Here is a 27829-nt window from a genome sequence, read left to right on the forward strand (position 1 = left end):
GTACTAGTTGGTTGCATTTGCAACAGTGAAAGAGCCACCAGTCAAGCTTCTAAAGCTGTTTTAAGCTTTAAAGTGGCTAATTTTAATTTAACAAATGACACTTGCACACATACATTCTTACACATTACCCTGTTGTTTCCAAGAAGGAAGTGTATTCGTTTTTGAACGAATTTTATTATTATCTCTAACTATTTGTTAAAATCGAATTTGTATTTTTTGTCTGTACTCTTTGTAATACAGAAATATGCTAACAATCACTTTAGAGTTTCCTGTTAATCCAGAGAGTAGTACATACATAGCTCCTCGTTTTAGTATCGCTAAGTGATATAAACAAGAAGACATTTTAAACTTGTGTCTGCTTTGTATTTAAGGTTTTTTACCCACACAAAGTAATTAATTAAATAGTGTATTTTCCAAAGGAAATTGAAAAGAAATGCGATTGTAATCCGGACAAGTAATCTTAAATAACGAGCCACCAAAACCAATTCTATCATTAGGGATAGTCCTAAATGGTAAATGTAATCAATACTTTGGGACAGCTTTCATGAACTGCAGGGTTTCGTATAAAGTATAAGTATATCCTGTTACATGGATGTTGATATTGAAAACTATATAGAGAAATGTGTTTGTTACTAAGTTATGCATAAAGCATTACTGTTATTATCCTGGCAGCAGCAGACAACATCAGAGATGGAACAATGTAAAATTAGCAACAGCAGCAGCTACAGCAAGTGTGGCAGCAAAAATTTCAGTGAAACACAGCATAATGTAACTATAAGCTTGCAATGCATCTATCCCTGTTCAAACAAGAAATTTTAGATAAATTTCGTTGTAACACATTTTTTAATACTCTTTAAAGAATACCTATTAAGTCAATCAATATCTAATATATTTCAGTTACTGAGACAGTTTAATATATGTAGGTGCAAACATTTGCTTCACAGAACATTTAACTTGACTGAAACGAAATTGTTCCTCTGAAAAAATAGGTCTAAGTGTACTACAAATTGCAAACATTCTCTTGTGCAAAAAATTCGTTAGCTTTTCTCTTGTTACAAACTCCTACTCAATGTCATTGTTATTAAAGGATTCCTCGCAACATTTTGTTTAACGCCCATCCCCCCACCACACTCACACACATAAGTGATGATGTCGGTATTTGGTGCCTGCAAAAAAAAAAATTAAACAATTTTAAATATTCATTCTCCTCCTATGACGTTTGTCCCTCTTTCCATGATCCTCTTTCAAAACAGTTGTTATCTGTATTATTATGATTTTTTTCTCTAGATTATGGCAACAATAACTGAAGGAGGTTACGCCAAAGCAGAGTTTGTTCGGGTTGACTAGATTGGAATGGCATGTAAACGAAATCCTTGTATAAAAGTGTAAATGTATGTATGAGTCTGAAAGTGTGAGAGTTTGGCTGTAAAGTGTAAATTTTACATTTATTGTTTGTGACAAAATATGAATTGGAAAATTAATATTATTGATTAAATAATTGAAATTGGCTGCTGTCAGACTGTATGAATTATGATCATAACATTTATGGAATGTTGGTTGCATTTGTTTTTCTGTAGTTTGCATATTTTTGTTGCATTGTTTTGCTATTGTTCGTAATAAAAATAGTACTAACAACAGGTCAGAATTTGTAACTTATAAAATTTGTAAAAAGAATTTTTTTGAAATAATAGTTATAACAATTAGAGAATTAAATGGGTATTAAACAATACAAAAAGCTAGAAATATTTTATACAGCACATAGGGAAAACAGATTCGTTATGGGTAGCGAAATGTCGTTATAGTGACCAACATTAATGGTACTGATAATTTTTTTATTAAACCCCAAAAAATGTTGTTATTTTAAATCATTTAACAAAATCTCTGTTGCAACAGAAATTATTCGCCTTACCCAATTTACTTTGCTGCAACTGAAATTTTCCGCATCAACCCTGGTCTATTTAATATACATTTGATTTTCTAGAATAATCTAAACAGAGCTAATTAAAGTTTATATTTTTGCGACCTATAGTCAATCTTAGTCATGCAACAAAGTTGATATGTAAACCAACATAAAACATTACGTTTAAAATATTTTTTTCTCTTAGTTTCGTCTCTAATACGTATCTAGGGTAAACATTTTTAAGTTACAAAACTGAACAACTTCATTCTAACTAATACATACATAAGTGACAAACAAGTGATTATAAATTGAAAATGAGTTCATAAAAGCACAAATCAACTACTTTCAAATCAAATAAAGAAATGAATGTACATTCGAATAATGATATTTATTATTTTACATATTTATGCTTAAATAAATTTATCTTTATGTATGTTGGAAAAATATAAATAAAACGATGAACATTCAATTGAATGTCACATCATCATCACTGTTGTCATCACCATTGACTAAAATATAAAATGCACACTTAACTTTAAGCTGCAACAAACTACTTATGAAAAATATTCCAACGTCTTTACGTTTAAGTCAATTTCATTTCAAGTGATTGTAAAGTAAAGTTTAAGAGTTGCTTTTTTTAATTTTTACAGATGTTTATACCCTACACCACTTTAGTGGGGAGGGTATATTGGGTTTGTGCTGATGTTTGTAACATACAAAAATATTGGTCCTATACCCACCTTAAAGTATACCAATCAATATTAGAATCGTTTTCTGAGTCGATTAAGCTATGTCCGTCTGTCTGTCTGTCCGTCCGTCCGTCTGGCTGTCCATCTAAACCTTGTGCGCAAGGTACAGGTCGCAATTTTCAAGGTAATTGGATGAAATTTGGCACACACGCTTTTTTGGCCCAAGGAAGCCTATTGAAAATGGTTAAAATCGGACCATTATTTCACCTAGCCCCCATACAACAGAATACCCGGAAAATGGCTTCTGAGCTTATACAACTAAGTTTTATAAGTACAAGCCTTGATTACCTTGCCAAATTTCATAAAGATCGGGCCTCATTTGACCCTAGCTCCCATACAAAGTTCCCTTCCGAAAATTACTTGAATGTTCAAAATTAACTTATAAACACAAATATCGCGATGAAATTCGGCACAATCAAATAGTATGTAAATATAAATATATTCACAAAATTTTATCGAGCTTGATCCATATTTGCCCCTAGCTCCCATATAAAGCCTCTTTAAGAAAATTAGTTTTTCATCCATAAATTGCTTAAATGTATCGGAACAATTACTTGAATGTCCAAAATTAAATTATATACATAAATATCGCGATGAAATTCAGCACAATAAAATATTATGTAAATATAAATATATTCACAAAATTTAATCAGGCTTGGTCCATATTTGCCCCTAGCCCCCGTATAAAGACTCTTTCAGAAAATTAATTTTTCATCCATAAATTGCTCAAATGTATCGGAACAAGGTAATAGAAGATAAATGCTTTATTATGAAAAATAAATCACATTTAATATTCATAACTGGTGTAGGGTATCATATGGTCGGTCACGCCCGACTATACTTTCTTACTTGTTTTTATTTTAATTTTTGTCAACATTGAAAAAAGTGTTAGCAACATTGAATCCGTTTTTATAGTACAATGCATGATAAATCCAAAGCCACTGCCTGTTCACACTGATCAAATATTTGGCAAAAACTTCCAATATTATTTTAAACAAATCTAAATGTAATAGCAAAACCTGTGATAAAAGCAAAGAACATTGAATTAAATAGCAGCACATATTACTAAACTAAGAGTTTACGCTTTTGACATCAAATATTTCATCAATGTGAAAGTAGCTAAACTTAAACTCTTTACTTACTATTCTGTCTATAGATGTTGATTTTGTGTAAGTAGTAAAACGTTGAAAACGTTAAGAATTTTGTAAACGTGTGATAAAAATGTGCGACATTTGCTGGTTGTTGTAAAGGTTTTCATGCAATATGTTGCATTTATGTATGTGAAAAGACAACAGCAACAAAGAGTAAAAAAACACAAATCACAAAATGCAAAGTGATTTCCATATAGAAATTGTGAGTGCGTTTGTGTGTGCATCTGTTTGTCTGTCTGGTAACAAAGATCCAGTCCAATCGACCAAAAAGACACTTTGCCAACTAAAACCAAAGCAACCAACCAGCCAAACTGACAACAGACACACATGCAAACCTTTTTTTCTTGGCGGCATTATTAAAGCCAAAACTATGTAAAGTGAAGAGAAAAACATCACATCAGAATGCAGTTCAACACTTACAGATGACAATGTTGATAATTCCTAATCGTATGAATAAAAATGTAAATTATGGTGATTTTCTACATACGAAGTTCCTTTTAATGTTTCAATACAAGAGGTAAAAAGCACCACCACTTTGTGCACCAATAATGAATTGCTAAATAAGTCATTTTTTTCCTTAAATATGTATAAATAAATAAGATTGTTGGATTTCATTGCTAAATGATTAAATCATTATTGCCATTGTTGCTGTATTTATTAATGACATGTTTATAAATGCGCTTAAATTGTTATGGGAGGAGATTATATGTAAAACTATTTAATGGAAATTATAGAATTAAGAAGAGAAGAACGTTTACAAATTGAAAACATTTTAAATATTTATGACATGATGTCGTCATTTTCATTCGTGCTTATTTGAATGAAATTTTACTTTCTCGTGCTTTTTGTTCTTGTATTTTGTTTGCTGTAGAACTCAGGCACAAATTCTCATCTAACTCTATCTTTTGAATCATAATAATCAGGCGATAATGGTAATAGTAATCCTTTTTTATAATTAAGATAATCCTTAAATACTTGATTTTTAAAATACCATAACATCGTTCTTTAATATTAATCTATAGATTAGAAGATTTATTTAGATCGTTGTTTAGATGCAAGATTAGGATGATGGATTTGATTATAAGTCTCTAAGCTTTGGGCGGTTCGTTTACATTTCCTAAAAGATTACGAAACACATACAAGATTTTAAAAAGACAATTTTTAAATTGTTTTACAAAAAAGTTAAATTAATGAAACAATTTTCAAATTACTCTTATTCTAAACACTGTAATTAGACATGTTGCTTGACAATGTTTATAAACATGTAGGTAAGAAGTAAGCAAATCTACATCCGCAAAGTACCTGAATGTTTATAAACATTTTAAAGCAACTTTATTTATACTCTGTTTTTTATCTTTGGAAATATCAATCGATCGTCGAATTATGTATGTACAGGCAAATCTCGGTATAACGAATAATATAATGTCAGGACCTTTCGTTAAATCGAAAAATTCGTTATATCGGAATTATTTTTTCTAGTAAATTTCTTTATGTAATGGACAAAAAACTATTCAAATTAATGTATAAAATTATTACTTTAAATTTTGTTTCAATCAACTATGTTTTTTCATTTTGAACATCTGGACGGATTGAAAAATTTGCTGATGGATTTTTGTTTTCTAACAACTTTAATTTCCAGCTATTTCCTTAACTTACTTTTATTTGTTAGATCCAAATTCAATCTAAAAGATAGAATTAAACTTGTTTTAGGAAAAACTGAACTTAAGAATCGATAACTGAGTCTCATGCTGATAATTTCAAAACCCTGGAATAATTGCGCCATGTTGGGAATCTTCGCCCTCTTCGATATAATTTGATTTGCTGAAAAATTGTATTAATTCAATGATAACTTTATCTTATTCATTGATCGATGGGACAGATAAGCATTATAACTAAAATTTGGAATATGAACGCCCTCTTTCTTGTTAAGATTATATTCTAATTGATCAATCAAGTTTTTGACATTAACAATATCATAAAGTGTCAAAAACTTGATTTTTTTTAGGTATTTTTATTCGTTATATCGAGTATAAAATTTCTTAAACGTTCGCTATATAAGGTAGTTAATGTTAAAAAATTTGCTGTCGGATTTTCGTTAAAGTGAGATTCGTTATACAGGGATTTGCCTGTATGTATATTTAAGAGGTTAATAAATATTTTTAAAGTTAGTGTTTGAGTTGCAAATTACAACTGGTGATAAATGTTTCTGATTAAAAAAAATTTATACATTTTGTTTTTAATAAAGCAACAAAAATTCTAAAATATAATAGTAGAAAAAGGTCTAAAAATCTACAACTATTCCTACAACAAAGATAAAAATTTAACACTAATAATAATAAAATTTCCTAAGAATTATAATTGTTATCTTACAATTACAATTGCAGTTTATCGAAAATAAAGAAATAAAAAATTGTGTGTGTTTTAGGCCAAATGCAATAAAAATACAAACATGTATTCCTTATAACAGACGCGACAACCGGTAAGAATAAAGATAAAACGTGTGCTCAATTTAATCGAACCCTTAGCAATAAGGGTAGAAAAGGAACTCTAAGATTGACCATCATCAACAGAGCCAAAAGTTAGCTAAAGACCAACATCACAACCAGTTAAAACGAAATATGAAAGAATGAAAACAGTTAACAACACATGGCAACAGCTGATATAAAAATTAAAAAAAGTATGAAAATATTGATAAAACTAAAAGAGAGACAGACAGCTGTTTTTTTTTTATTACAATTACACACAATAAAGTATCCTAAAGGTTGTTCGAATAGTTAAGGAAGGTGTTGCTTTTAGAAACTGTTGATAAGTCAAACGTATTACACGATTTTACACTCAATCTATTACTTTCAATTCTATCAACATTTTAAAACAAACAGAAGTTGAGACAATTTAAAACGGTTGCCAAAAACTAAAAGAATAATTTCTATGGCAAATTTGCTAATCCATCAATGCAAATTTTTGTGTCGGAAGTTTGTAAATATTTATTTTGTGAATTCAAAAACGAAATCTTTTGAATAGTACGAAAACAAAGGGAAACCTGCAGTTTTATTACTTTATTTAACACAAAACCTTTACACACTTCAATTTAAACAAGTGTTACTTTAAACTACTCACAATCCTTGGGTATTTCCCATTACAAATCATGTTCGAAAACAATTGAATTGAAAACAGTAAAAGTGTTCGTTTGATGTTAGAAAAAGTGATTGTCTAACAAAATCCTTTTACTCAGAGATGGCTCAATATTTTAACTGAAAGGTTACACACAACGCCTACATTTTAACTGCAGTTTAGTTTTAATTCCAAGGAGAAAGAGAGTAAGAGTGCAGCGTTATACAATGAGAGCAATTTTTAAATTGTTGTTTAAATAGTGAAAGTGCAAATATCCTTGACTTCAATTTTAAAGATTCTGCAAATATGTAATTGTTTTATGTATTTTACCTGGAAAACAGGACTAAGGATTTAGAGCAGCTATTTATGCAAATTTATGCAATTTTAGAAATTAGTATATTCAAGGCAACTAATAAAATTCATTTTAGTTATACTGTTATTACACTGAGAAAAAATGTACATAGAACAAATTGGTTAGAAGATATAGAATGTTTTTTAAAGAGAGTGTTTAAAATTTTTTATAAGTTAATTATTTTAATATTTCTAAGTAATGTTATTATGCAAGTTTAAGCAGTTAAAAGTTATTACCAAGATATTGTTATAATAATCAAACATTTGCATTGTTATTAAAAAGTCAATTTTGTGACTTAAAAAGCAAATCGTTAAACAGACAAAAGTTTTTGAGTGTATTGAGTAAGAGACAGCCAAATGGAGCAAAGAAAACAACAAAAATTCTACAAATATTGTATATTTAAGTAATTTGCTGAAAACAGGATTTTTTGTCCATTAAAAACCAACCCAGTTTCCAAAACAAATACACACAAACAAACGTTATACCTACAAGTACAGACGCATAGAAAGTCATGCACAACGTCTCCTTTATTTTTTTTTCCAAAAACCTAAACGATACAATATTATGCAATAATGCCGTCGTGCAACACACACAGCAAAAAAAAAAAACAACAAAGTCAAGGTTGAATTTTTAAAATATATTCTAAAAAAAACATTTGTTGCAAACAATAATACTCGTCCGTCGTACACTCAGACTAAAATGTTGGCATAAAGTTTTTGCTTTTGTATTTCAGTTCTTTTTAATCTCTTTTATTTTATTATATGATGACTTTTAAACGGTCCAGATTTAAATCGAAAATCTGTGTGTGGTTGGAAAATTGTAGCAAGGTCAGTATTTATTGCATTTGATGTTGACACACAAAAAAAAAATGTAAAAACAATTACATATTTCATAATTTTATGAGTCTAATGACTAGAGTCCCTTTTTGTGACAAAAATCCTTAAGTGCTCTAGTTTTAATTGCTTTTTATAACCGTTGAATATTGTTTCATGGGAAATTTAAAATTTATTTAATTTTGCGCAATTTTAACCGAGTGTTCAAGGTTAAAGTAATTAAAATTTGTTAGACATGTGTGTTTGGGTTGCATTAATTGTCTGATTTTTACTTTCTGTGTTTAAAATGTTAATTAGTATGAAGGTTGCTATTATTATGTACTTTTTGACTTTTTAAAACAAATAAATAATATGTTAAAATTTACCTATTTTGGGAAAAAACTCAAAAATTTGTAATATTAAAATAATAAATATATTTAACAAACCAAACTGTTAGTAAATCGCTATGTTTGTTTCTCGTAAATAAACTGTTATGTAAAATAATTTTTACTTTATTTAGAACTAGAATACCCTGGGTGCTTCGCTACCCTAACCAATTTGATGATATATAAAGTACTAAGAGTGCCTTTCATTAGATTTTCATTCACTTAGGTCCCTACATGTTAAATTTTATTTTTCTATCTGAAAAACGAAAAAGTACAAAAATCTCCCTCAATAAATTCTCATTTAATAAGGACCTTGTGTCATATGTTCCGGCTCCCCATTATAGAGAATACAAAAGGTACCATTTCAAGAATAGAAAAGTTCCAAAGAGTCCCCATTTGTCAATTAGGACAATGCATGTTCAAATTTATGTTTCTAGGTTGAATGTTTTATTAAATTCAAAAAGTACTATTTGAGGGATAAAAAGTACTAAAATGTTCTCTCTAAAAGAATCTTATTCAATAAGGGCCGTATATGTTTAATTATATTATAGAACATACAAAGAGTATCATTTGAAGAACGAAAAGGCACAAAAAGTGGAATAAATTCTTTCTTTGTGGAAAGTACTAATAAAAAAGTATAATTTTCTCCCCAGGAATAGACTTTTTCGAGTATTACGTTTGCAAAGGGCTCCAAAGATACAAAGGGCTGAAAAGATACAAATCTGCATTCATTTGCTTAAGAAAAAATTATATTTTCAAAAAGTACTATTTACCAGAATTTGGTCCTATATCGGCCTTAGTACCTGATTTCCAAAATAACACACCAATAACTTATTTTGAGTGAGTAAGTTAACATTTTTTTGATTTTATAAAAATTTTGGATTTGAATAAAAAAATTTCCCGTTTTTACCCTTTTTGGTACTTTTCCTCAGTGAAATAGCAAACATTTTATTTAAAAAAATAATTAAATATGTATGTATGTACATATATATTTATGTATACCTCAATAAATAGAAGAAATTATCTTAATGTGCAAAAAAGTACCAAAAATACGGTTTTATCTCGTTTACTCCCAAAAAGACCTAATTCTAAAAAAGTACGAAACAGGTGTCGGATAATTTTGAAAGGTGTGTCCAATATATTTACAAATTTTTTAATATATTTATTATATATAAAGTTATAAAGGTCCAAAAAGGTACCAAAATCACCTTTTGTACAAATTTTCTCCCCTTAAAAGTACAAATTTCAAAAAAGTACTAGACACTTATCTGCTCTTTTTAAGACTAGATACAGATATATTTACAAATTTTCTTGTATCACTAATATTATGTAAGATAATGAAGAAAACCTTTTTTACCCGTTTTTCCTCTTTTTACCCCCAAATATAAAAATTTTCAAAAATCCCTCCTTAGTGGATCTACATTACCAAAATGACATCTACTGTCAAAATTTCATGATTCTAGGTTTAACCGTTTTGGCTGTGCGATGATGACTCAGTCAGTCAGTAACGCTACTCTTTTATATATATAGATTAAGTGATGACAATGTTCAAATTTACCTTTTAAAAAAACTGTTTTAATTAAATTTACCTGTAAAATAAAAATAAAAACATCATTTTAATAAATTCTGTTCATAAGTATGCATTTAATAAACTAAAAATAATACGTTTTAATACTAAATAATCCCACAAATATAAGTGGCATAATTTTAAGTTCATATCAAGTATTATGTTATATTCTATTAACAATTACCAGAATATTCTAAGATACATTTTCAATTATAAGATACTTCCGACAGCAAAAAAAGTCTCTTGAGAATATTTTATACAGCAACAACAGTGTAAATAAATATACTTGTAGTATAAAATAAGAAAAATACATATTCATGGACTTCTACTATTTTTTCTAAAAAGTTACATTACAAAACTCATGTTTTGTATTACTTACAATCAACTAAATAAGAATATTTTTAATACAAGATTGCAAACATATTAGTGTAAATGTAAATACATATATGTACATATATATATTTATGTATAAATATAAGTATGTTTTAACAAGATCCAATTTCCTTTTTATAAAAAATGTTCCTAAACATTATTCAAGTCATCTCCAGACGAGTTGAGTCGCAATAATATCCTGTAACAACTGGCAAACAAGAAATAATAATTTAATTTTCAAATTTTTTCTCAAATTCCTCTAGTTCCTATACATACATTGAAGAAAACTTATTAAAATATCTAAAAATTTGGTAAATTCTTTAAAAGGAAATATGATTATGAGTAGCTAGACATAATATGAAAAACAAAAACTAACAATATGGAGAGTTCAACGGGCGGAGTCAATAAGTAGTCATAAGTAGTAACAGAATAGTGTCTACATACGTACGTACAAATGTATGAATAAATTTAAGGGTTGTTAGCAGGCAGTCAACTGATGAAATAACATTAATCATTTGTTGTTTGCAGATTTTTATGTTAAGATTAGAAATAGATTCTATAGAGTAAAGAGTGTAAGACAATTTTATCAATTATTATGATTATAATGAAATGATGATAATAATTTAGTTTAATAATGAATTTTATAATAATGATTTATTATTCAGGACTACTTACAGTGGAAAACTAGTATGTAAATACTACAATAATCATAATTTTGAATGTGATATTTTTGAAAACTTAAATTGAAGTTCTGATCTACCCTCAGATCGAATTTAGTAAAATCCCTTTACTGGGTAAACAAAATAATAAGGAGTATTTCTAAAGAAATTACCTTATAAGCACTTCCAAAAAGTGTAAGTACATACTTATTTTTTTGGAAGTTGACAACGCAACGTTGTCAACATTTCAACAATTCGTTGTCGAAATCTAAATTTTATAATATCCGTTGTCTAAATGTTAACAAACGTGGTAAGCTCACTATTGGCAACGGATTGTTTGTGAATATTGTTTCGACAATGAATTGTTACAATGTTGTCAACATTACATAGTGTTGTCGTACATATGTATGCATATACTTTGACAACGGATGGTATTGAAAAATTTTGAACAGTTTGGTGTCAATTTGGTACCAGGCGTGTATATTTCTTTTTCCCTCTGTGTACTTACACAATAGCATTTTAAGTCATTATTTTAACATGGTGTTATCATTGGGGCAAGTACTTACATCATTGTAAATTGCATGATAAAACGTATACAGTTTCTATAGCTTCACAATCAAGATGACTAATGAATTAGAGAGTATTTATATAACATATTATTAGTAAGACCTTATTTGACTAATTCTATGTAATCCAGACGATATGTAGTAGTCATTGAAAAGTATGTTGTTAGGTAAGTAATTACAATTGAAAGTAAATACAATGAATTATTTTATAAAAAATATTGGTTGAATTGTCTCTTTAGTTTTCTAATAAATACTTATTCCACACGTCTATCCCCCACTTAATTCCTCAATTCACACATACGAAGGCATACAATACATGGTCGAACAAGCCATAGATGTCACAAACATAAAAGAGACATGTTGCTGTAGTAGGAGTGCGTCATATCCTTTTGGGTATAATTAGTTAATTGACCCCTTTTTATACCATGTATGCATATGAAAAAGACTACGCAAAGAAGAGTTTTATATTTAGAACAAAAAAGGAATTATAGCATTTTATGTAAATTTCTTCTGTAAAAAAATTTAAGGTCATTTCCATAAAAGTATATATGAATTTGTTTGTATTTTTTGTTTTTCTAACACAACTTAATTAAACAAGTTTTCATTGTTTTTTGCCGTTAACTTTTGACAAGGGGTTTTCTCTGTGTTTGTTTTTCATATTTAAAACGTGTCCTTCAGTTTGGCTAAAAATAAAATCTCTAGAGATTTTTTTTAAATTAAAAAATTTTAAATTTCTATAAACAAATTAAATTTTTTTCCCTCTTAGTTTTCGAACAAAACAATAATAAAAAATAAAAAAATTAAAGGATTTTTATCCACCTGTTTTATACTTTTTTATTCGTTATTTTTTTCCTTTTTGGCTCTTGTCTTCAACTCTTAATAAATTTCTGCTATAAATACCATTCTATTCACTGGCAATCATGTCTGGTTATATCTCTACTCCACAGTGTCTGGCGTAGAAAATGTGCTTAACGCATTGGTTGTTGGTTAGTGTATGGAGTAAAAGAAAAAAAAAAAACTGAAAATCTGTATTCTTTCTTTCCTTGTGTTTTTTGGTAATGAATTATTACTTTTCGATAAAAACAACAAACAAACAATCACACCAGCAAACCAACAAACTTTCATAGTGTTAAAATGTGATGCTTTCAACAATGTTTTTGTTTAAAAAAAAATAAGGTTTTAAATATTTTTTGAGGAAAACTTAAAGTTAGCAAGGATATTAAAGAAAGCAACTTTAATTTTAAAATGTCTATTTATATAAAAGAACTTTCAATGCAGCCAAAGGAAAAGTAGAATTAATAAATTTAAAAACACTTATTTAAAGTAAAATAACAGATTTTCAAACTTCATCCCTAGGTTTACGAAGCAATGGACTTACAATGACTTGTTATAGAATTAGACATGAATCGCTTGCCGCTCATATTCTGTTCTAATCTGATTCAATAACAAAAGATCTACCAAATATTTTTCAATAAAATTATTAAACAAATCTGCTGTCAATGTTATTTACCGTAAATATGCAAATTAAAAATATTTTTTAAATTACAAATTGCAATAAAAATAATATTAAATATATTCACATTTAACATTGAATTTTTATGACACACATGATCATCAATATTTTATGTGGCAAGTAACAGTAAAAAAAATAAATAAATGTATGAAAAGAAGAAAATAGTGCACAATGTGTTGCACGATGAATGAAATGAATGTATTTATTAATTTGTGAACAATTGAAAATCGACATGTGACACGCGTTTTCATTTTTTTTTTTTGTATTTTTCTCTCATTTTGTATGTTGCAAATTTATGCAATGCACAACGAATTGTAAAGTCATTCCTGCATTGCATAAATACTTGTATTCAACATTTTTGCATTTTTATGCAACAAAAAAAAAAAAAAAACATGTAGTGCAGAAAAGACAAAAAAAATCTGCATCCTTTTAACAATTGATATCATACAATCAGTTGATAGGTGTGTGGCAAAGAAGGGGTTTTCGGAATATGCAACATACATACATTTGCGCATAGTTGTGAATATCCTATAGAAATGCATTTGAAATATTCATGTGAGTAGTGCGTATGTGTGTGCATATTACATGAGACATGGTGACATCCTCTTTTGTCACAAACAATTTTGGAAAATTGAAAAAGTAAAGCAATAACAACAAACAGTATACAAGGGTATAACAATGTGGTAAAACACAACAATACAACATACGCAGAATATGCAACAAAAAATTCAAATTGCCACAATAATAAATGCAACCATTAGTACTCACTCATACTACTAATGAAACTAAGTAAGTAAGTATTCGAAAGGTATTGTTTTTAATACACACACACTGATTGTATATAAATTATAGCGGTCTGAAAGTTCCGAATCCTTAGTCCTGTGCATTTAATGTACATGCATATGTATGTATATGTATGTGGCACGCATTGTCGTTTTGTCATTTAAGAGAATTGTCATCATCACAATAAACTGGTATTGCCATCATATGTAGAACACAATCCTCGTCATCAGCATCATCCTCGCCCTCATCAGCCGTATTATGGCGTTTTCACATTAACGGATGTGTTCAACATTTCACTACTCTGTTTTTTCACTTTTTGCATGTTCTTGCGTTTTTTCACAATGCTGTACTTTATAGTTGATTACAGTTTTTTTTTTTATAAAATTTACAGTCATAAATCAATGTTCGATGTGTTTTTTTTGTATAAAGGACACGTGTACAAGGATACAGGACATTATGTTTTCGCCATGTTCTATATATATTTTTTTTTTGCAAATGCATCAGTTTATAAAAAAAAATAGTCAATAGTAATATTGCAAGAACAACAATAACAAAAAATTTTAAAAAAATGCAACCATGAGAAATGTGCAGTTATATCCGTTACAATTGTCAATATTTGAAAAAAAAATAAATGACATTCAGGAAAAAACACAGGTTGACAATTATATTACAAAGAGAAGGAAAAAAGAAAGAAAATAAAAATATGGAATTAAATAAAATGAAAATAAAATTTATAAATATTTTTTTGTTATAATATATTTTTAATAACGAAACTTTAAAAAACAACCCAGCAGAAAGAGGTGTAGAATTTGAAACATGATTAGCACATGTTATATTATCATTGTCCCTTTTCGTTGATTTTCATTGAAACATTTTTAAGTGATCTAAAGAAGAAATTTAAAGTAAATTTTATAATATTTTTTTATGTTACAGCTAGCCATAATGTTTATACCTTTAATAAAATTATACCTTTTTAATAAAGTTATTGTTGGCATTTTATTTATTTGTTAAACAATAATTTTTGTTATCTTTCATCTTTGATTGATTGGAGGTTGTTATTGGCTGCTTTGTCTAAACTCCATTATATTTTGATGGGTTCATTAAATGAAATGGAAGTTCATCTTTAGCAAATATTTACCAAATAAATCTTTTTCTATGAACTTCATTATGAACTTTGCACTTTTTGTAAAATGTTTTTTTTGTAGTATTTTCTTTGCAACATTTATTTACTCCAACTGCAATTGTTCATTCGTTCGTTTTCATTTCAGACTCCTTTAATGGCAACAGCTGCATTTAACATCTTCATTACCAATGTTTCTTACTTTTATATTGAAAAAGGCGATTTTTATGTATATATTTTCTTGTAAAATGGATTTTTTTGTCTTGAACTTTTTTATCTTTGGTCTAACCTTTTTGCGTTTTTATGAAAAAAATTTTTTTATTGAAGTTGGAATATTTACAGAAAAAATGACGTTTGATGCATCTTTATAATAAATGGCAGTTTAGAATGTAAATAAATATTTTTGTATTTTAAATAACTTTATTTAGAAATTTTTTTATTGTGAAATAGTTAAGACATGTTTGTTGGATTAGTCAAATTGTAAAGACGTTTTCATTTGGCAGTTAGACTTTACAAATAGCAGCAGTGACGGTTGATATTATAGTACTGACAAAATAATTTATAACAAGTAAGAGTGGCCGACCATATGATACCCTACAACAATTATGAGTATATTTACAACATGTTTAATTTATTGTAGTTAAATACTATGTTGGAGTTTACTTTAATGCCGATATATTTTAGCAATTTATTGACGTAAAACGAATTTTCGGAAAGAAGCTTAATATGGGGGCTAAGGTCAAATATAGGCCGATTCAATACAGTGGTGTGCGTATAAAAATTGTGTACCTTTAATAGAAACTTTATAGTAAAAAGTGAAACGTCATATTGCCAACAAATGTAATTGATCCAACGTAACATGCAATCAAATCAATTGTTAAATCAAAAGATATTAACATACATATTAATTTGTACCCATGAGTAAAACAGGCAGATATTAAAAAAGTATTTATTAAGAATTGGTATACTTAAACCTAGAGTAAAATCCTTAAGCTTCCAATTAAGTTTACGCCACTGGAAATCTACTAAAATGTTTTAAGTTTTTCTTATGTTTTTTGTCTAATATTAAGTGGTTCTAACAAGTAAATAATGATCGTGTGTATTTATATTATTAAGAATAACATTTCCGCAAGGAACAAAGCAAAAAAACAGAAGGATGCAAACTCTATTTCATAAACTTAAAGTTTCAACTGCAAACGTTGAAAACCTAATGTTGCTGCTATAGCCACAAACCGCAAACAAAATGAAAAGTAAAGTAAACCAAAATAAAATGAATAAAAAAGAACAAATGAAGATAAAAACGTATATAAAAACAAACGTGATTGCAAACAAAAGTTCTTCTAAAGGTTACACCTAAATGCAATATTAAAATAAAAACAGTCAATGTGATAAACTATTAGACTGAGATGACTTTAGAAGTACCCTGCAGAGGTTTATTACTGGATTAATTTAGAAGTATAAAGAGTTGAACAGTTCCAAAAAGGTTCAATATGTTAATCAAGACGTTATATTTATTTTCCAGAAAAATTGGACATTCGCGATAAAGTTAGTCGAATCTTAAAATTATAGTATTATCCTATTTAGACTAGTATTATTCATTTTATTCGATTAAGACTAAATATCTTGTACTAGTTTTTGTAGACATACAAAACTAAAATTCCGCATAAACTACCAACTTTATGACTAAACTACTTAGATATTATAAACTTTTTTTGTATGAACTTAACTTAGTTCAACTTAAGCTTTTAGTTATTATAGTTAGAAAGGGGAGTCGAAACAAGTACGAGTAGTTAAAAGATTGTTAAAGTAAACTAAAAGCGACCTTAACCAACTTGTGGATTAAGTTGTGAATCGTGATTTGGCGGCCAAGTGTTGCCTTTGGGCCAAATAATAACAACAACAAAAATATAAAAAATAAAATAAAGTGAAGGTGGAGTATAGAGGGTTTTTTGTCTGTTGGTTTAAAACAGAATCCATCCACTCAAGTAACACGCATCTTCCTCTAGTGCTGAAACAACTACAGCTGGCTTAACTCGCCTTTCCATGGAAAGCAGGTTAATGTTTAATTTCTGTGGTTTAACACACTGAAGGTGTAGTATGTACAAAGCGAGTAGTACATGCAACAGCAACTACAAAATGTTGCTAGTACGCTCATACAAACATACATATGTTGTATGTTATGCTATTGCTGCTGCTGATGTTGTTGTTTAATGTCTTCAAGATTTGAATGGTGTGATGGTGATACTTAACCGATGATTATAATGTTTGTAAATTTTATTTCACCTTGTGGGCAATTTGTACAAAATGAACTAAACCGGGCAACAAAAAATTTAAGAAAAAAATAAAAAAAACAGAAGATGTTAAAAATGATGATGAGAAGTACCCAGCTTAGTTTTAAACAACTGAGATGCAACAAGCTGGTGGTGGAGTGTAGAAGTTAATCATTTGCTAAACTTTAAAATAAAATTGTTAAAGAAGAGTAAAATCTGTAGACTAAATAATAAAATAAACATCTGTTGTCGGTGGTTTAGAGTGAGTTCTTTTTTCATGTGGTCTTTGCTACATGTCTACTAGAGTTGCAGGCACTCATAGTGGTAGACTCAAGCACACTTATAGTTAAGCAATTCATTATTACTGCAAATTGATTTTTATCAAAGTTTAATCGATTGTTGTGCCACAAAAAAAAAAAGATAATAAAAAAATCGCACATAAAGTAATATACATATGAGTATGGAATGTGTGTTTGTATTGTCAGAGCTGTTAAAGAATTAATTTAATATATAAAATATTAATTGCTTCTATTAACCTTTATCGAAATTTAAATGTTCATACCCAGCTAAAAATAGCTAATGTGTTCAATTTTAAATACTTACCTAACAATATACTTTTTAATAACTATTGCATATAGTCTAGATTTCATAGATGCAATCTAATAACGTGTTACTAAAAACGTGTTATATAAATATTTTCCAAATCATTAGTCATCTCGACTGTAATTCTGTATATGTGTTTTCATGTGGTCTTCAATGACTTTTTCTAATTAGGGGGCACGAAGCACTACAACCTATGTGTGGATCTTTTGTGCAACCCGTTGGTTCACCATAATAGTTTCAGTTGACGCATGAAGGTAACTGGGTTAGTTAGTGAGATACATATGATGTCTTTTGTAGCTTTTGGGATTTTCACTTTGACAGTGTTATGGAACGTTTTGTATCTGAGCCCTGGTCATGTTTCCTTTATCTTGGAGTATTGCAATCCCGGGGAAAGAGGTGCTACCAGTACCTCTAGTCTGCCGGGACTATAAACTGGTGATGTCACTTCACTCCTCGGCTAGTCCTTGAATTGATTTGACATGGGGTCTAACCAAAGAATCACATAATTTGGTACTACGGGTGGCCAGCTGCCTGCAAGACTTGTCCTGGCTGGTCAGTTGGTTGAGTTTCCTTCGGGATCCACGTAGTGGATGTGGTTTAAACTCACATTCGCGGGAAGAATAAGTTGCGTTTAAAAGACTGAAATCTATATTCCGGCATAAGTTAGGTGCAGTTACCGAATGACAACAGATACCGCACAGAGGAGGGACTGTGGGACTAAGCGTTGGGAATGAGTTGGTGTTAATTGTATATGATACAGGATGAATGCAGGGGTATACGGCCTTGTCAACCCTTATACCTAGAGTAAGTGTGTTGAATTTTGTTCTCTTATGAGTGTGTCGGATAAATGGGAAGCGTGATGGGTTGAAAGGTATCTTATACAAGTGATACCACACTTTAACATTTCTAAATTCGCATTTAGCTTTTGCATATCCTTGGAGAATGTCAAAGAAGGACTCAGGGCTAATTAGTTGGCGACGAGCGCCCCTATTTGCTAGGTAGTCCGCCCTTTCATTACCGGAGTGACCCTCATGTCCAGATATCCAGCATAAAGTCAGTTTATTTTGATAACCTAATTTATAAAGTGAAGTCAAGCAGTCCGCCTCGAGTTACTTAATGGAAAATTGTGGGAATTTCTAAACAATTTATTCTGGAATAAATTCTTTTTTTAGTTTTGAAAAACTGTAGTATTCAAATAACTTAAATCGATTTATATGTGCAACTTCATGTGCCGCTAAAATTCTTACTAAAAATTTTTATATTCATATATTCAAATATGTATATCACCGCATTTTTTTAAATTTATTAAAATCATAAAATTGCTTTAGATAGCAAATATGTATTTAAAAAGAAATTAATATTAAAAACTTTTTCCTTTAGATATCTGAATAACGTTATATACACGTCCGTGCTTTAAAGGGGGCTGACCACTTACTATGCACTCGTCTTCCCTTTTGTTGCAGACTAACAGTAATCTCAATCAAGCAAATAAGCAAACGAAAGCGGGAATGGATCAGAAATAAAAATAAAAAAAAAAAACAAGAAACATGAAAAACTACATTTAAACGATTTAGTACAGATTTGTTGGATGATGAAGAATTTGTACAAGTGTGAGTGTTTATGAGTACTCCTATCTATAAGTTAGCTAGATGGATTAAGAAAATTATTTATGTTAGTTCACACGTTGTTTTACACGTAATTTATTATACGTAAAATACTTAAACTGGTCGATATAACTTCAACATACCAACAAACATATTCAGTCGTTCCTGCGATTTTCTTTTTGGTCTGGGTTGTCTATTCTCCTTTTGTATATTTTTATTTTTTTCCTCCTCATCATATGATTATGATGGGGCTACAGTAGGCCCTGCTAAAACCAAATCAAAGTGAAATATTATCTGACTATTCTTCTTAAAAATTATATGCAAAAACACCTGTTGTTATCCTATTGGCTGAAGTTTTTTCAACTTGTATGTATATAGAGTTGTTACTGTTTCATACTTCTAGTTACATTTTAATGACCTTGGGGCTGGTTTTCATTTGTCGTGTATTTATTATTTATATTTTTTTTGTTTTGTTTTTATAGCTAAAAGTTTATTTGTGTGTCTCTTAAACACCTCTTTATTTTGTGTTAAAAATATTTTTCTCTTCATCTATTTTTTGTTTTGTCTTACTTAAAATGACCATTTTGTGCATGATTTTGTAATTTTTCAAATCATTAGTATTTTAAATTTATGGCATCACGCTGTTGCCACTGCTGCTAATATGGTTTGGTTGCCAATGATTTGCTTGGCATTTTGTAGCTCAATTATGTTTGTAAATTCCATGTAATATTGTAAAATATTACATAAATTGATGTTATAGTTTTATTTTGTTTTTGCAACGAAAAAATATCTGATTTTTTTGATACGTTGTTTAAGGGGATTTTGAGGTAAAATTTATTAAGGTTGGTACATGTTTCTTGGCTAATAAGATGTTATAATTAGAGTTGAACAATTTATTAGTATATTTTTTATTATAATGTCGGGACATGTTTAAACTTTTAATAGAAAAATTGAATAAAATATTTGTTGCATCAATACACGTACAAAGTGTTGACATTTTTAAGTTGAAATTATAATATGCTATAAAGTGATGTAAATCCCAAAGTGATCATTTCAATTTCCTGGAATCCATAAATTTTAAGGAGATCTAGTTTCAATCAAATTGCGAGATAATATTGAGTCTACTTGTTACAGAATAAGGAATCATTTTGTTAATCAATCTAGAAGAAAATATTATATTTTCAAGAAAACATCGTCTTTAATGTTAAGTTGCAACCATAGGTTTTCATGTAAGTAATGATCTGGATTTTTCATTGTGCGATTTATCATTTTGAAAAATGTGACAACTATATACGAAAATATTCAAACTTAAAATGAATGACAGTTGAAAAGTGTTTTAAGTAATTTTTTAGAAATATACCAATAGGAATCTAAAATTTATGAAAATATTATACAAACCTTTGTAAATTAACAGCAACTCGAATAAAACTGGAATATATCTCATAAACCCAATACAAATTAGCAGTTCTTCCGTTTCTAGCACCCGCGCTAACAAAAAACAACAAAATCAAAACACAAATTTGCGTACAAGAAAAATAAATTAAATATTTCTTTTCTTTTTTCGCGCTTGAAATCTTCGTTATTTACGAATTTTTTTACGTTTAGTTCTAATACGAATTTTACACTTTTTCAATATTGTCGTAATGATTAACAACAATAGCGCTGATGAAGACAATAGGGATTTTGAAGGAATTATTAATAATGGCAGCAACATGTTCGTAATTTACAGCAATGCCCACAATAACGCACAATAAAACACTCGATAAAAGTTGGAAACAACATTTTATATCATGATGATTTCATTTAGGGCAACAATAATAATTTTAAATGTTTTTTTTACAAAAGCCGACGGTAAAATTAATATTTCTTTTCAACTTTTACGATCGAACACAAATTATTTTTTAAGCTTTACTATCAAAATGTTTTTAACTTTATTAACACTGTTTCAATTTTCATTTAATTTCATTCTTATTTTGTTTTTTATTTATTTAATAATTTTTATTTATTTTATTTATAATTCTGCGTTAATATTTTATGGTCAACCCCATCGCAGTCTCGTAAATTTCCAACTACTTGAATTTTTGTTAAAATAAAATATTTTATTTTTATTCTCAGCTCCTCTGTCCCTCTTGCCTTCTTTCCAGAGTTTGGTAGTATTTTTCCTATAATGTGTTGTGGTAATTTTATGAAAGGAAATCAGAGAAAATGTTTTGCTCATTTTTATTGTTATAATTTTGTTGGAGAACCAAACCAAAAAGAAAACATAAAACTTTTCTGTGTAAAATGGCAATATTGGGAGCCGTTAATATACAACAACTTATAGAATAAATTTCATTGATGATGGAGATAATAATCTTTTTATAAAGAGTCTTTTATATGTTTATATTGGGGTTAATAAAACATTAAAAATAATTATTACTGTGAGCGCCAGAAGCCCTTAGAAGAGAGCAAAATATTTGAAGTAGAGTTAGGGTGGCCAGTTGTTCTCTCAAGTTTTGTTAATACATCATTTTAAAGTAAAAATTAGTGTTTTACAACCAAAAATTCTCACTTAATGTTGCAATTACAAGTGTTTGGAATAATAGAAAATTAACCTTAAAATAAGTTCTACTGGTCACCTTACTAACTCCAACTGGATGCTGGCTGTTTCAAGAGCATATTTCATACAAAAGAGAAATAAATTTATTTAAAATGAAAACGTATTTATTACCCAGAGTTTTTTAAACAAATACAAATTTGGACAATAAGTTTCCAGATCTCTTAAATCATAAACATGCGCCTTGAAAGCGGAAATGAGAGAAATTCAGGCAGGCAGGTATTTTACTGCCATTATGTCTGAAATATTATCAAATTTAAAATAATTTGTTCCCTTTTGTTATTTGTTTTATAAACATTTGCCATATTTACAGTGTTGATAACAATAAGCGCCAAAAAATCCCCAACAAAAAAAAATATATACAACCAAAGTATGTACTTGTAGAGTACCCTCCAGAAACAATAACAAAAAAGATTCGAACGAAGAAAACATCCAATGAAGCAAATACTATAAGTGCTGTTGGTATACTATGTCACCTGAATTTGAAAAAGCAAAAAAAAACACCAGCAAGCAAATCTCTGATAATTGAAATCAATAGAAAAAATGAAACGTGCTCTAGATGTTAAAAAATAAAGAATTGTAATGAATGTTTATGATGCCATGAAATAGAAAACGAAATATTGTTTACTTGGCAAAGATGCCAACAATCATCATCATCTAACAGCAAAAACAAAAAAAAAAAAAAAAACAAACTTGAAAAGGAAATCAAATAATTGAATAAAGCAGCGTATCATATTTAGTCCTTCAGTCTTTGTTACTTACACTTATTCGAAGGGTAATAATAATTTATGTAAATTATTATTGATTTTTTATTATGAATTTTCAATATATTTTAAAACACTTCTGGCATAAGTTTTAAGATTTATTAAAACAAACGGTAAACAAACTAAAATTAAATTTGTCTAAACAATTTATATTTACGCTCATTGTAGATAAAATTTACTTTTATATAATTGAAGAAAAAAATGTTATCTCTTTTATCAGCTCCATTTTAATTTTAAGAAATTTTAGTTAAAATAATATAATAGTTATAAAGACCCTTGCTTTATATGGCACAAGTTTAGGTGTCTTAAAATTAAAAAAATATATTGCATACTTTTAGACATACATATACATAAAATATTTTTTGTGAAATAAGACAAATTAAAAACTTTTCATAGTCTACTAATTTTTAATACCTAGCTGTTTAACACACTCATAAAGATGTAAATATAGCATTCAGGGGCACTTTTAGAAACAAAGTACTCCATAAGACATTAAAGTAACATCCTTAAATGCTTTCTTGCACAATTTTTTTAAAACTCGTTTAAAGTAAACTACCACGAAGAAAATTGAATATGATAGTAATACATAGCCCATCACTGACATATAAGATATGTTTCAGTGTTAGTGTGTGTCGAACTGTAATATGCAAACTAAGACAAAATTGTCAGCAGCCTTGTCAGGAAATTTTCTTTTTGAAGTGCTTTTAAAATATTTTTTATTCCATGTATCTCTCAAAGAAAAGCTCTGGTATTGCTGTAATCTGTTCAACAATAATATAATGTCCATGTTCAGACAGTTTTTTCTTCTTAAAATAATTTTGCTCTTAATAAACTTTTACTTTGTACTACAAATGTATACACGTAATACAAGTTCCTTTGAATAATTGAAAATGTGTAAGTACTCAAATACTTTTAGCACGAAACTATTTAGTTTTTTTTTTACATTTTTAGCAAAGTGCTGAATGATTATATAAAAACTACACACAAGAATTTTAATTTTTTTACTTACAAAGTGAGACATTAAACATAAAAAACGGAATTATGTATTTGTGTGTAGGGAGATTAATGAAAATGGAAGAATCATTGCTGAAAATTAGGAAAATCGGTTAACATTTCAAATACCTGGTACAGCTACGAAGATAACTTTATTTATAATAAAGATAACTTAAATTATAAAATCTGTTAAGTCATCTGAAGGTCCAAACTGTCGACATTAAACCACTGTTATACACGGAGGGAAAAAGAAATATGCACGCCTGGTACCATATTGACACCAAATTTTCAATAACATCCGTTGTCAAAGTATATACATACATACGTACGATAACACTATGTAATGTTGACAACGCAACGTTGTCGAAATCTTTATTTTGCAAAAACGTCAACGGACGATACCTCAGCAAAGACAATAGATTTTTTATTTAATTATGGGGAAAATATAACAAACTTTGACATGTAAATTTTTCATTAAATAAAGGCGAAATATAGTAAAAAATTCTGTTTTTGTATATTTACGGTTGTTCCAAGATTTCTCGAAAAATACAAAAGTTCTTAAATCTTTAGTTTAAAGTTAACAGATTGAAATTCTTGATAGCAAAACAGAAAAACAAACAAACCATTTCAACACACATAAGTTTCTAATAATCATACAAAAAGACAAGTATGAACATTAGGGAGATAACTATTTTGCGGAGGAAAATTCCACAGCACTGCCTTTTAGCCAATACCAGATCCTGATAATGTAAAGCTATTTTTTAAGTCAATTTGGTGAAAAAACATCCCGCAACGAAAGCAATTTCTAAAATGATTTTAATAAGGCAATGACATTGGAGGCAAGTACTTACCACGCTAGCTTACAAATAGGGAGTTAGATAAGTACTTACTACGATCGCCTGCAAATAGGGAGTTAATTAAGTAGTTTTGTTTCTGATAAAAAAAATGTCTACGAGAATACGCCCACAGTATTAGTTTTGGCCAAAAAAATATTTTTTTTTTCATTTGAGTTAAAAACAAGATTCCAAAACAATATATCAAGATAGGATATATTAGGTAGGTTATTGATAGACTCATTTTAAGTAATGCAGACGGTAAGTAGTAATAATTAAAAAGTAAGTCGTTGATTTAGTACAAGTTATTACCATGTTATTGCTGGTATATTATCTAACATATGCACTGTTTTATATTTATTAGAAAATCAATACCCTAATGTATATACATATAACAAACATAGTAATAAACAAAAAGGTCTGAGATTGAGCCTTAAAAATCGACTAAGCAACTTTTGGAGGCAGGAGTGAAGGCGAAAAAAGTGGCAAATCTAAAATTAAAATAAATACTAACAAACAAAAAGAAATACATACAACATTTTCTATGTATTAAAAATAATATATAAATATTTGACATATTTCCAAAAACCATAAATCACTCATAAAATGACACAATTTTTGGGTTTCCCTCATAATTAGGAAATGAGACGCCAAGATAATGTTGGGATATGTATACATTTATGTGTGTATGTGTGAGTATATACATACATATGTGTGTGTGTGTGTGGGTTTAAGGAAATAGAAAATACTTTGTTTTCTATCATTAGACAGATTTGTTACAAAATACATGTAAATAGACTTAAACAAAAAATAAAACTAAAATTAAACCTATAGAAAAGGATATTAAGGGTCATTTGAGAAAAATTCTCAATTATACATATTGAATAATAAAAAACTTTTAATTAAATTAATTTTATATAAAAAAAAATAAATATTTTTAAAGAAATTGCTTGCTATTATGATTTTAAAGTGGGTGAATAATTTGAAAGTTTATTTTTAATATTTTTTTATTGTTTGTAAAATGTAAAGATTTTGCTGCATACACTTTTGAAAGAATAATGAAAATCATGTTAAAAATTTTCAACATGTATGAGATGGTGTTTAAAAAAGCAAAACGATGTGCAAACAAACATATAATATTAGCACATACCCTGTAGTCTTTAAAATTTTGATTAGATACATTTGAATCAAAAACAAACCAAATTTAAAAATCAAGATAAAACACAATTATATACTGGTCCTTTTTTTAGGCTGTATTTTTCTCAAAGACCTAGCAATTTACTAAATTTTTAAGTAGTTTTGTTTATAAGTAGTTTTGTTTATAACAGTAAAATAATTACTTTTTCGAATTCCTAATGGCTACTGAATTCACCAAGTCCTTGTTTCAGGTACTGCCGATATTACACACATACACATGTATGAAGCTCCGTATTCAGTAGTACATAATAATACAACATTTTTAGCTTATTTGACAGACTATTATGCTTTCTAAAGGTTTGCTTTTCTTTCACTTTTCACAACAAGAACATATAATACCAAGCGTAGCACAAAAGCTATTCAGGCTGGCAAAACGTCATTCCGTCAGGTTTTTGTTTTTTGAGTTTTCTACTTGTTATTTTTTATTTTAATATAAAACAAGTGAAAATTTCTTTTTCCTTCTAGACAAGCATTTTTCTTTAATATGAATACAATAGCAGTCGCTGCAGAGCACAAGGGGGTATGTATGGTGTTTATAACCCCGCTGCTGCGTTACGTTTACGTTACGGAACTGTCATTTCCGTTTTAGTCTATGAACGAACTGAAAGTTTTTAGAAAAGAATGAACTCCACTATGCAAGGTTTAAAGAAAAAACAAAAAGAAAAAATATTTAAACACAACATAATATGGCAGAAGCCGTTTAGAAGTGTTCGTGCATTTGCAAGAGGAGTCAAGAGACGGGGCGTTTGAAGCTTCGGAAGTCTTGAATGGTTGGCTTCAACAACAAACCCTGCCTCACACAGTTAGACACATTGCCAGACAAAATGACGGTCTGACATACAGTGAAACAACGCATTCACACACTCGCATATACTTTATAAGGAAAACTTAAAGAAACCCTATCTAATAATAACAAGTAAGAAATTGTAGACGGTCTGGCCTACCATTTGATACCCTACACCAGTTATGAATATAAAATGTGATTAATTATTCATAGTAAGCATTTATAGAGAATTTTAACTTATTTTCTGAAAGAGGATCCATCCACATAAAAGGGACTGCTTAATCAATTAAGAATGATTCCAATGACCAATATTTTTGTGCGTTACAAATATGTATATAAGGTACAAAAATTGTTTGATGATGAATAAAACTTAATATTTTCTTAATGTTTTAAAATCCCTACAGTTCGGAGTGGCTGTATCTCGAACTAGTGCTATTACATCTGATTAACGCCAGACATAAAGAATAATGTTTGTTATAGAATCTGCTAAATTAGCAATTATGAGAAAGTTAAAATTTTTTCAGAGATAATCATCATACATCGATGACTTTAATAAAATAATTGTGTTGAGCTACAAAATACATATATAACGAATTTCTAAGGGACACTATATTGACATTTAAATTCCTATTGTACGAAGAAAACATACAACGTGTCAAATGACCAAAAAATATTAAAATTTTACACAACCAATAAGTACGACATTAGATAAATACGATCTTAAAGGAATACATTAAATCCTTACAAAACTGCTAGGATGTAATACTCACATACTTTTAGGAGTTGTTGGAGTATACATGTGAATGTGTAAATTTTAGCGTCTGTGTGTATATAGACTTGACTTGTGAGACACAACACATTATTTTGCGTTTAACAATTTCTCAAGAAAAAGCATAAAACTTTTCATGCTTCTGATATTCATGTTACGAGTATTTTCCTTTTTTACATTTTGCTTTTTTTGTTAGAGTTGTTGTTGCTTTTGTTGTTATTATTGCTATTATGTTCATTCTTGTGTTATATTTTTCTTAATTTTTATTTTTTGCAGCTCAAGTCTTTTGTCTTAAGAATATTTTAACTGCTGTTGTCACTGGCTACACTTATTTCTCGTTAAACGGCCCAGACACATTAGTTACTTTGTAAAGAA

At 28.6% G+C, this 27829-nt stretch overlaps 1 protein-coding gene across 5 annotated transcripts in view; it reads right to left on the reverse strand.

Moving 5' to 3' along the window:
* The window catches only part of LOC119616014 (homeotic protein antennapedia), a 187079-nt gene that overhangs the window by 90469 nt on the left and 68781 nt on the right, over window positions 1-27829 (reverse strand). The window contains exon 1 of one of the 5 annotated variants that reach the window (XM_037972134.1): window positions 20917-21531. The exons of the other annotated variants lie outside the window; for them this stretch is intronic. The gene's annotated coding sequence lies outside the window, so the exon portion shown is untranslated. Of the gene's footprint in view, window positions 1-20916; window positions 21532-27829 lie in introns of those variants that run through there. 5 annotated transcript variants of the gene reach the window in all.

This window comes from Lucilia sericata, unplaced genomic scaffold (genome assembly GCF_015586225.1).
Source record: "Lucilia sericata isolate MDLA Ls3-8-SP2 unplaced genomic scaffold, ASM1558622v1 Contig000052F_arrow, whole genome shotgun sequence".
NCBI lineage: Eukaryota > Metazoa > Arthropoda > Insecta > Diptera > Calliphoridae > Lucilia > Lucilia sericata.